The sequence below is a fragment of the Pseudophryne corroboree genome, chromosome 6, assembly GCF_028390025.1.
Source record: "Pseudophryne corroboree isolate aPseCor3 chromosome 6, aPseCor3.hap2, whole genome shotgun sequence".
NCBI lineage: Eukaryota > Metazoa > Chordata > Amphibia > Anura > Myobatrachidae > Pseudophryne > Pseudophryne corroboree.
Window position 1 is genome coordinate 388657862 of NC_086449.1, and position 12556 is coordinate 388670417.

The 12556-nt window shown below is 39.2% G+C and overlaps 2 long non-coding RNA genes across 2 annotated transcripts; one reads left to right on the forward strand and one right to left on the reverse strand.

Annotated features, from left to right (window-relative positions):
* Positions 1-320: 320 nt before the first annotated feature.
* On the reverse strand, positions 321-946 carry LOC134935306 (uncharacterized). Its single transcript, XR_010180043.1, has 3 exons — positions 868-946; positions 701-783; positions 321-457 (listed from the first exon to the last, which is right to left on the reverse strand). It is a non-coding gene; the product is annotated as an uncharacterized LOC134935306 (long non-coding RNA).
* Positions 947-5835: 4889 nt separating this feature from the next.
* LOC134935308 (uncharacterized) lies at positions 5836-6462 on the forward strand. The gene is made up of 3 exons (XR_010180044.1): positions 5836-5914; positions 5999-6081; positions 6325-6462. It is a non-coding gene; the product is annotated as an uncharacterized LOC134935308 (long non-coding RNA).
* Positions 6463-12556: the final 6094 nt, after the last annotated feature.

The window sequence follows — 12556 nt, forward strand, 5'->3', positions numbered from 1 at the left end:
GCCGTAAAGACATTGAAACGTTGATCGAACATCAGACCAGCCTGTCTGTCTTTCTTACTGTGCCGTGAGTGCCGCCCGTTGTTGCATTTTTATATTGGACACAGCGCATGCTGTTACCAGGGAGGGCACCGGCTTATTTATCTGTACGCCAATCTTTGGATATTGTGAGTGCCGTGGACTTTGGTGATTGGTGATATATATATATATATATATATATATCACCAAACAGTGAATCAGGAGGCGCTAATTTCACTTTCCAGTTATTACCAGCAATTACATTGACCACATATGATCATAAATAACAATTTATTAAAAGCACATTTACACAAACAGAGATAACCCTTTCATATACACAGTTAAAATTTGTGCCATAAATGAAATGAAGGGTAGTATAAGTTTCTTCAATCCTGACGCGTTTCGTCCACATAGGACTTCTTCAGAGGGATGGTCAAAGAAGCTGGTAAAAAACACACATTTAAATGAATGAGAAAATAATGTATGTTTATTCATACAATCAACATTAAATAAGCACAATTAATCATACAGATAAGGAGAGATGAGGACATTGAGTAACAATACAATATATCAGGAGATGGACATTCATGAATACTAGCAAAAAAGTGTCTTTGAAGTTCCACATTGATGGTATATACAGTGGTACAATGATGATACAAAACCAAAAATATAAGGCAATACATACCTATACAATCAATTCAGATACTGACAATCTGTGAAATGGTCAGGCTCACCACACCATTTAGAATTCAAATTATTCGCACAGTTCTAAAATACAATTTGATGTGATTATTTTACACACAAAAAAATATAATGGAAAAAATACCCGTATGAACTATCCATATAACTTACTTATAGATCCACTGGACCTCTATTCCCAATATCTATGGGTCTGTGAAAGATGTAAATCCTATTTAAAAACCCTAAATGGAGATGGTATCCATTAATTTATTTTTAGGCAAAAAATTAGTATATCAATAAATAAAAATTAAAATATAATAAATAAATAAAAAATGAATGAAAAATTAATAAATAAAAATAAATATAAATAAAAAAATAAAAATAAAAATATAAAAATAAAAAGTGAAAATTAAAAATAAAATAAAAATAAAATTAAAAATTAAAGAAAGAAGAATATATGTATATAAATATATACATACCTACTATAATAATATTAAATATCCAACCAATGGGAGAATCCAAAGAGAGTGGCCTATGATAAATTAAATCAAACTTAACATCAATATCCGATACCCATATCATATTATTAATGTTACAACTCCTACCTAAAGTGAACCTATACTTACACAGTCCTGTGTGTTCATTAGTGATCTCCCAATGTGATAGTGACTAGTGAGTGAAAATGTGGGACTATAAATACCCTGGACTATCATTCCCTCACTTCCTGTTTTAATTAACCAATGAAAATTGTAATATGAAATTAGCCTTAATTAACCCCTTAAAAATGATTCAAAACAACCCTTGGTTTATATAATGTTTAGAAACTAGTACAAGTGCTATTTTAATAGAAGTAAGTGTGTTTTTTAAATAAAAACGAACCTAATTAAGGACCTATATAATACCGGATATGACATCATCTCCGAACTAAACAGGGCCTAAATGTGTTATAGATCACTAAAAAACTATATAATGGGGCCGATGAAATTTATATTGTGTCACACCACTAACTACGGCGCACAGCTTATGCTCCATTTAACTGTCTAAACCGCGGCAACCAACTACTGTTGGAATCACGGAGATCGCCCGTGCGTTCCAACCACGGCAGCGGTGGAACGCACTTCCTGGTAACCAAACAGGAAGTGACGCGTGTGTTCCATCCGCGACCACGGCGGAACCTTATGCGTTCCACCCACACTCGCGATGGAGCGCAAATTTATCCTCGCCCAACGGAAAGCCACTATATTAAGGCAGCCATCCTAAAACTTAGAAAGTGACCTAAACGCAGTCCCCCACAACGGATTGTTTAACATATATCATGTGCCCTTACTTCATTATTCCCTTAAGTGACCTCATTAATTAATGGGATGTAATGATGACGTATATCCCTATAAATAATGAAAAAGAAAAAAAGTGATAATAGAAAAAAATTTTTTTTAATAAAAATAAACAAATAAATAAAAGATCATCAATATATCTCCGGTAATATTTTATATGTGCTTTCTCAAATGCCGTTCCATAGATGAACTTGCCCTCCCATTCACTCATGAAAATATTAGCGTAAGAGGGTGCAAATTTGGTACCCATAGCCGTACCTTGTTGTTGTAAATAACAGGAGCCTTCAAATTCAAAAAAATTATGCTCCAAGATAAATTTAATACATTCAATGATAAAGGAGACTTCTTCAGGAGACTTAAGGGGATCTTTACTTAGCACATTAAGAACAGCTTCCATACCCTTTTTGTGGGGGATAGAAGAATACAATGCCTGTACATCTACTGTGATCCAACAATCACCTTCTGTCCATACATAATTATTAAGTGTTCTAAGAACACTAGCAGAATCTTTCAAATATGACTTAGAATTTTTCACATAAGGTTGTAGTTTGATGTCTATATAATGAGAGACATTAGCCGTTAAGGAATCAACCCCTCCAATGATAGGGCGCCCTGGTGGGTGATCCTTATTCTTATGAACTTTAGGGAGTTGGTAAAAAACAGGAATTACAGGCTGTTTATTATTTAAATATTCAAGTTCTTGCTTACAGATCAAATTCGAGCTAATTTAGCTCGAATTTGATCTGTAAGCAAGAACTTGAATATTTAAATAATAAACAGCCTGTAATTCCTGTTTTTTACCAACTCCCTAAAGTTCATAAGAATAAGGATCACCCACCAGGGCGCCCTATCATTGGAGGGGTTGATTCCTTAACGGCTAATGTCTCTCATTATATAGACATCAAACTACAACCTTATGTGAAAAATTCTAAGTCATATTTGAAAGATTCTGCTAGTGTTCTTAGAACACTTAATAATTATGTATGGACAGAAGGTGATTGTTGGATCACAGTAGATGTACAGGCATTGTATTCTTCTATCCCCCACAAAAAGGGTATGGAAGCTGTTCTTAATGTGCTAAGTAAAGATCCCCTTAAGTCTCCTGAAGAAGTCTCCTTTATCATTGAATGTATTAAATTTATCTTGGAGCATAATTTTTTTGAATTTGAAGGCTCCTGTTATTTACAACAACAAGGTACGGCTATGGGTACCAAATTTGCACCCTCTTACGCTAATATTTTCATGAGTGAATGGGAGGGCAAGTTCATCTATGGAACGGCATTTGAGAAAGCACATATAAAATATTACCGGAGATATATTGATGATCTTTTATTTATTTGGCAGGGGGATGATTCAAGTATAATGGATTTCATCTCGCATATAAATACCAATGATGTTAATTTAAAATTTACACATAAGTTCAGTAGGTCCTCTATAGAATATTTGGACCTTGAGTTGAAAGGTTCTGAATCCGGCAAGGTCATCAGCAGTACTTTTTTTAAGGAAGTAGACGCTAATAGCTTTATTCCTATGTCTAGTTGCCATCATCCCGCATGGAAAGAGGGAGTACCGTGTTCTCAATTTCTAAGGATAAGGAGAAATTGTAGTAGAACAGTTGATTATTGGAAGCAAACAAATGTCTTAAGGAAAAGATTTATTGAACGGGGTTACAGTCCAGGCTTGATAGATGATGCTAGAGAACGGGCCGCATGTCGCAATAGGGATGAACTTATTATAGAGAAAGTGAAAGTTGAAGATCGTCCCCAACAATTCACTAGACCTTTCATCACGCAATATTGTCGTGATGTAGGAACAATTAGAAGAATTATGGAAAGACATTGGGGCTTACTTCTCAAAGACCCTATTTTGGGGTCAAGTTTACCAAAGAAACCGAACATGGTCTATAGGAAAGCCAATAATTTAAAAAATATATTGGCACCTAGTCGGCTGAAGCCGATTAGTGATACTTGTACAAAATCATCAAGTCGGGGGGGATGCTACCCATGTCAGCATTGTATATGCTGTAAACATATGGTTAGATCCCAGTTTCAAGTCAAAATGGACAATGGGTACCTGTATAAACTTAAAGACAGGGTCACCTGCACTACTGAGTATGTGATCTATAAGATAGACTGTGGGTGTGGCCTGTCTTATATAGGAAAAACGAAAAGACAGGCTAAATTAAGAATACAGGAACATTTAAGAAGTATTAAGAACAAAGTAACCACTCACAATCTTCCTAGACATTTCTCTGAGAAACATAATTCAGACATAAAGAGCTTGAAATTTACTATAGTGGAGCTCATTAAACCGCATGTCAGAGGTGGTGATAGGGATTTGGCATTATCACGGAGAGAAACATTTTGGATATATACCCTAAATACGTTATCACCTAAGGGACTCAATGAAGGATTAGATATTGTCTCTTTCTTATAACTTGGAATTGGTATCTATGTATATATATTGGAATATACTGAATTTATTTAAAATGTTAATGAGATTCTGTAAGGGAAAGATACCGGTATGAACTGTTAAATTACTAAACAATCTATGGAGTTTCATTAATGTTTTATTTTTATTTATTTTATTTATTTATATTTATTTGTTTATTTTTATTAAAAAAATTTTTTTTCTATTATCACTTTTTTTCTTTTTCATTATTTATAGGGATATACGTCATCATTACATCCCATTAATTAATGAGGTCACTTAAGGGAATAATGAAGTAAGGGCACATGATATATGTTAAACAATCCGTTGTGGGGGACTGCGTTTAGGTCACTTTCTAAGTTTTAGGATGGCTGCCTTAATATAGTGGCTTTCCGTTGGGCGAGGATAAATTTGCGCTCCATCGCGAGTGTGGGTGGAACGCATAAGGTTCCGCCGTGGTCGCGGATGGAACACACGCGTCACTTCCTGTTTGGTTACCAGGAAGTGCATTCCACCGCTGCCGTGGTTGGAACGCACGGGCGATCTCCGTGATTCCAACAGTAGTTGGTTGCCGCGGTTTAGACAGTTAAATGGAGCATAAGCTGGGCGCCGTAGTTAGTGGTGTGACACAATATAAATTTCATCGGCCCCATTATATAGTTTTTTAGTGATCTATAACACATTTAGGCCCTGTTTAGTTCGGAGATGATGTCATATCCGGTATTATATAGGTCCTTAATTAGGTTCGTTTTTATTTAAAAAACACACTTACTTCTATTAAAATAGCACTTGTACTAGTTTCTAAACATTATATAAACCAAGGGTTGTTTTGAATCATTTTTAAGGGGTTAATTAAGGCTAATTTCATATTACAATTTTCATTGGTTAATTAAAACAGGAAGTGAGGGAATGATAGTCCAGGGTATTTATAGTCCCACATTTTCACTCACTAGTCACTATCACATTGGGAGATCACTAATGAACACACAGGACTGTGTAAGTATAGGTTCACTTTAGGTAGGAGTTGTAACATTAATAATATGATATGGGTATCGGATATTGATGTTAAGTTTGATTTAATTTATCATAGGCCACTCTCTTTGGTGGATTCTCCCATTGGTTGGATATTTAATATTATTATAGTAGGTATGTATATATTTATATACATATATTCTTCTTTCTTTAATTTTTAATTTTATTTTTATTTTATTTTTAATTTTCACTTTTTATTTTTATATTTTTATTTTTATTTTTTTATTTATATTTATTTTTATTTATTAATTTTTCATTCATTTTTTATTTATTTATTATATTTTAATTTTTATTTATTGATATACTAATTTTTTGCCTAAAAATAAATTAATGGATACCATCTCCATTTAGGGTTTTTAAATAGGATTTACATCTTTCACAGACCCATAGATATTGGGAATAGAGGTCCAGTGGATCTATAAGTAAGTTATATGGATAGTTCATACGGGTATTTTTTCCATTATATTTTTTTGTGTGTAAAATAATCACATCAAATTGTATTTTAGAACTGTGCGAATAATTTGAATTCTAAATGGTGTGGTGAGCCTGACCATTTCACAGATTGTCAGTATCTGAATTGATTGTATAGGTATGTATTGCCTTATATTTTTGGTTTTGTATCATCATTGTACCACTGTATATACCATCAATGTGGAACTTCAAAGACACTTTTTTGCTAGTATTCATGAATGTCCATCTCCTGATATATTGTATTGTTACTCAATGTCCTCATCTCTCCTTATCTGTATGATTAATTTTGCTTATTTAATGTTGATTGAGAAAATTATGTATGTTTATTCATACATTCATTTAAATGTGTGTTTTTTACCAGCTTCTTTGACCATCCCTCTGAAGAAGTCCTATGTGGACGAAACGCGTCAGGGTTGAAGAGACTTATACTACCCTTCATTTCATTTATGGCACAAATTTTAACTGTGTATATGAAAGGGTTATCTCTGTTTGTGTAAATGTGCTTTTAATAAAATTGTTATTTATGATCATATGTGGTCAATGTAATTGCTGGTAATAACTGGAAAGTGAAATTAGCACCTCCTGATTCACTGTTTGGTGGTGTGTAGTTTTGGTCCTGACTAACAAAAGGATCGAATTAGGAAAGGCAGCAATTTATCAGCGCAGGATAAGGGTATAACTGATATATATATATATATATATATATATCTCTCTCATTTTATACAGGATGAACCACGAAAGTGGAACAGATAGCATTCACCAGATTCCAAAAAGAATTTCAGCAAAAAGAATATTTAATATTAATGGTAATCTCACAATTCAGAGGTAATGTCCATATCCATCCGACATTTCGGTCCAAACCAGGACCTTTGTCAAGGATTCACAGCATAGTCAATACAATCAGCATCACAGCAAAAAGTCAGCATAATAGGTGTACTGGAGTCTGGAGATGTTGCCTCACCGGCCCCTGTTAAATAGCCAGTACAATGGGCGTGTTTGGCGCCAAAATTCCACTCCCACTGACATAGGGAATGGGGTGGATCGCATTAGTGGAGCGCAGGCATCACTTCCACCTTTGCAGGAAGTGTACCTGGTCTTTATTAGCCAAAGGGGTCATTGGGCGCCCTGTGTCACACACTCAGGAAGTTGGCCGCGTGTTGGAGCGCACACGTCACTTCCGTCTTTACCGGAAGTGCGTTGTGCCCAACTATGTTGCATACAGTCCTCGGGCGCGCTGTGGAGCGCAAACCCGGAAGCGGGGCCGGCTAAGTTGCATACAGTCCTCGGGCGCGCTGTGGAGCGCAAACCCGTAAGCGGGGCCGGCTTGGTGGAACGCAAATCGTCACTCCCGATATTACCGGAAGTGAGCCGCGATCATCCACTGTCGTGCACTAGTGTAAATATTAGACACATGTATCATACTCAGGGCCGGCGCCACCACTAGGCAGCTTTAGGCAACTGCCTATGGGCGCCGGCACTTGGAGGGCGGCGCTGAGTGAAGCAACAAAATCAATGATGTCACAGACTCACAGGATCTGCACTGCGCTCACCGCGAGGGATGTATGGCGCCTGCTCACCCGGTGTCATGTTTTTTTGTGTGGAGGTCTGGAGGAGCTGAAGCTGCTACAGTGAAAACTGTGTAACGCTGCAGCTTTCAACCACGGAGGATGGGAGGGGAGGGGAGGACATATCCTTGCCCCGCCTGCTCTGCCCAGGCTGGATCCCAATTTGCGGGTATTTAGGGGGCGGGGCCTAATGCCGCAAAGTCCCGCCCCCATCATAGACCTGTTCCCCTCTGGTCGGTATCCTCCTTTACAGCTGTGACTGTGAGTCTCTATTTATATGTGCTGCAGCCTGGCCTGCAGTGTGATTACACTGTGTGTCCCACTGACTTATACTATATACAGGATGTATATATCACCCAGTGCACTATATGTGTGCATTATATCTTATATACTGTACTGTGTATAATATATACACAGCAGTGTATATTATATACACAGCAGTGTGATTACGCTGTGTGTCCGCTGTGTTATATACTGTGTGTATTATATATATAAGTAATATGAAGGGGTGCACTCTCCAGGCTCTCATTAGAATCCAAATCTTTTATTAAGACATAGATACAATCAGTATTGCTGACGTTTCGGTCCTCACTGTGATTTGGATTCTAATGAGAGCCTTGAGGGGGCACCCCTTCATATCACTTATGCACCTGGAATGAGATGAGGAGTTTATCTTCTGAACATGGTAAGAAGCACCCCAGCACATTGTTGGATTTACTGTGTATGTGTGTGGACATTTCTCGGATAGAATATATATATATATATATATATATATATATATATATATATATATATATATATATATATATATATATATATATACATATATATATACATATATATATATATATATATATATATATATACATATATCTCTATCTCTTACCCAGCAAACTGTAAGTGTACATTATACTATATGTACTGTGTGTATTATGTGGTGTATACATATCACACACTGTACTATATATGGTATATGTGTGCCATATACTGTGTATACTGTACTGTGCAATACCATTGGCGGAAGCCCATCTGGTTCTCTGCCATAGATGGCAAAAATATTCAACATCAAGGATAAATAATCGATGATTCAGAATCATCGATGGTCGATGGCCATCCCTACTGTGTTGTGCTGTACTCAGGTAGTGTACTGTATCTCCTGCTGGCTCTCCCTCTCCCTCTCTCTGTCTTCCCCTGACACTCTCTCTCTTGCTCCTCTCTGCCTGTTTTCTCTAGCTCCCTAACATTGTCTCACTGCCCCCCCCCCCCCCCCCCTCCCTACTGTCTCTCTCTTGCTCTCTTCCTGACACTGGGGGTCATTCAGAGTTGATCGCTCGCTAGCAGTTTTTAGCAGCCGTGCAAACGCTATGCCACCGCCCTCTGGGAGTGTATTTTAGCTTAGCAGAAGTGCGAACGAATGCATCTCAGAGCAGCTACAAAAAAATATTGTACATTTTCTGAGTAGCTGCAGACCTACTCAGCGCTTGCGATCACTTCAGACTGTTCAGTTCCGGATTTGACGTCACAAACACTCCCAGCTTTCTCCCAGCCACGCCTGTGTTTTTCCTGGCACGCCTGCGTTTTTCCGAACACTCCCTGAAAACGGTCAGTTGCCACCCAGAAACGCCCACTTCATGTCAGAAGTGCCGGTTTTTCACTTAATCGCTGCGCTGCGAACATTTTTATCTAGTGATCAACTCAAAATGACCCCCTGTGTCTCCATGACACTATCTCACTCTGTGACACTGTCTCTCCCTCCCTGCCTGAAACTGTCACTCTCTTCCTGACACTGGCTCTCTCTCCCTCTCCCCCTGACACTGTCGCTCTCTCCCTGACTCTCTATGTCGGGGGCCCGTCTCTGCCTCCCCCTCATGGAGGGAGGGGGCGCTGAAGATTTGCCTAGGGTGCTGAGAAACCTTGCACCGGCCCTGATCATACTGCAGCGTTTTTTATGGGGGACTACCCCACTTAAGTCAGTATATTGTGTGAATAACAAAGGGCTCTGGATCTGATGTTAATCAACATCTAAATTGGGGATGTAAGCTTACATTATAGCTGGACATAACAGAGGCCAGTGAGCACATAAGTTGGGATTCATCTTTCTCTGTTTGTGAATGCATTTCAATAATAAATTTCAATAATAATAATAATAAATAAAGCAGAAAGTCAATAGAGATACACAAAAAAATAAATGTAGGATTAAATGATTAGCAAAATATGGTGACAGATCGGTTATTGAATAGGGACATGATATATCCAACTACCAAACAGTGGAACCTATACCGGGTGCACCCAACACATGATCTAAACAAATGTCATTAGCAGTGCGTTAATTTATTTCAAAAAAATTGTTAAAAGGGATTATTTTCATTCATTCCTTTGGTGCTATCGTGTCCAGTTTGTGTATCCAAAGGCTTTCCCTTTTTCTAAGCAGGAGGGCACGGTCACCGCCTCGCGGTAGTGGAGGTATCCAGTCAATCAGCTTGGACCTCAGATCCGATACTTGGTGTCGTAGAGTCATAAAGTGTCTGGCTACCGGCAAAGCAGCAGTCCCTGTGGTGATAGCCTGGTGTATCGATGTTCTGTGATTCGCCATCCTCTCGCGAAACCGTTTGGTCGTCATTCCGACATAATACAATCCGCACGGGCACGTTAGAATATATATTAGGTGTTCCATAGAGCAGTGCAATCTGTATCTGATAGCTATTGGTCTCCCCGAATGGGGGTGTGGGAATGTTGGGCCTGTCAACATGCCCCTACACGTGGTGCACCCAGTGCACTTAAAGCACCCAGGTCTTCTCTCATGTAACCATGTGGTTGCCGTGGGTGATTCCTGTCCAGCCATAGGCCTTAGCAGCAATTGTTTTAGATTAGGTGCCCTACGGTAGGCCATCATCGGGGGAGGGGTTTTCTTCAATTTAAGTTGGTCGTCTGTAGTTGGGATAGGCCAATTCTTCCGCATGGCTCCTCGGACCCTATTCGACATATGGTCATATGTAGTCGTAAACACCATCCGGTCAGGTGTGGATGTGGCCGATGTTGTAACTGTGGGGGCTTCACATTTCCTCCTTGCCTTCTTGAGGCAATTCTGGAATGACTTCTTATCATATCCCCGCTCAAGGAATCGTGAGGTCATCTCGGATGGTTGTGTTTCCATGATGTCCTTGTTTGTGTTATTACGCATGACCCTCAGGAATTTAGAAACAGGGAGATTGTCCTTGAGTGCAGGCGGATGTTGACTAGTTGCAAGCAGCAAGGTATTCCTTTCAGTCGATTTTCTGTACAGGCTAGTGTTGATACGGCCTCCCTCCAGTGAAATGGAGATATCCAGAAAATTGATATTGGCGGCGTCAATCTGGTGAGTGAATTTTACCGGGTTGTCCAATCCTTTCAGTGTACTCACCATCTGGTTAAATGAGTCCTTTGACCCTTTCCACAGCAGGAATATATCGTCGATGAACCTTTTGTAGAATAGGATCGGTGTTCCATATCTCGGGAAAATGTGTTGTTGCTCATACTCCGTCATAAAGATATTGGCGTAAGCCGGCGCAAGGTTCGAGCCCATCGCGGTTCCTTCGCGTTGCAGGTAATATCTTCCTTGGTAGAGGAAATGGTTGTGTTTGAGGACTACCGTCACCAGTTCCAGGAGGAAACCAGTGGACGGTCCAGTCGGTGGGTGATGTTGCCAGGCATTCGATAGAGCTCGTAGACCTTGTTCATGTGGGATAATGGTGTACAGGGAGCACACATCCATAGGGGCCACCAGTGTATCCTCGAGATCATAAGGGAAGGCCATCAGTTTCTGTAGGAAATCCGACATATCACGCACGTAGCTATCTCCCTGTTGTACTATTGGTTGTAGGAACATATCCACATAGATGGCAAGTGGTTGTAGCACAGAGTTCCTAGCTGAAATTATGGGTCTCCCTGGTGGGTGTGAGAGGGTTTTGTGGATCTTGGGGAGGGTGTAAATTATGGGGCATACAGGGTGTTCAACAGTCAGAAACTCCAGTGTACTCTTATCAATTTGTTGAGCTTTATACCCTTTATCTAGCAGACGATCAATAGTCAGTTAAATTTCAGGGATAGGGTTATGTTGTAGGCTAATGTAGGTAGCCTCATCCTGTAATTGCCTCAAGATCTCACTGTTGTAATCAACCCAATCCTGCACTACCACTGCCCCTCCCTTGTCAGCTGGCCTAACCACAAGACTATCGTCTCTTTTGAGGGAGGCCAGGGCCCTTCGTTCTGCGATTGGCAAATTGTATTATGTCGGAATGACGACCAGACGGTTTCGCGAGAGGATGGCGAATCACAGAACATCGATACACCAGGCTATCACCACAGGGACTGCTGCTTTGCCAGTAGCCAGACACTTTATGACTCTACGACACCAAGTATAAGATCTGAGGTCCAAGCTGATTGACTGGATACCTCCACTACCGCGAGGCGGTGACCGTGCCCTCCTGCTTAGAAAAAGGGAAAGCCTTTGGATACACAAACTGGACACGATAGCACCAAAAGGAATGAATGAAAATAATCCCTTATCAATTTTTTTTAAATAAATTAACGCACTGCTAATGACATTTGTTTAGATCATGTGTTGGGTGCACCCGGTATAGGTTCCACTGTTTGGTAGTGGGATATATCATGTCCCTATTCAATAACCGATCTGTCACCATATTTTGCTAATCATTTAATCCTACATTTATTTTTTTGTGTATCTCTATTGATTTTCTGCTTTATTTATTATTGAAATGCATTCACAAACAGAAAAAGATGAATCCCAACTTATGTGCTCACTGGCCTCTGTTATGTCCAGCTATAATGTAAGATTACATCCCCAATTTAGATGTTGATTAACATCAGATCCAGAGCCCTTTGTTATTCACACAATATACTGACTTAAGTGGGGTAGTCCCCCATAAAAAAAAAACGCTGCAGTATGATACGTGTCTAATATTTACACTAGTGCACGACAGTGGATGATCGCGGCTCACTTCCGGTAATATCGGGAGTGACGATTTGCGT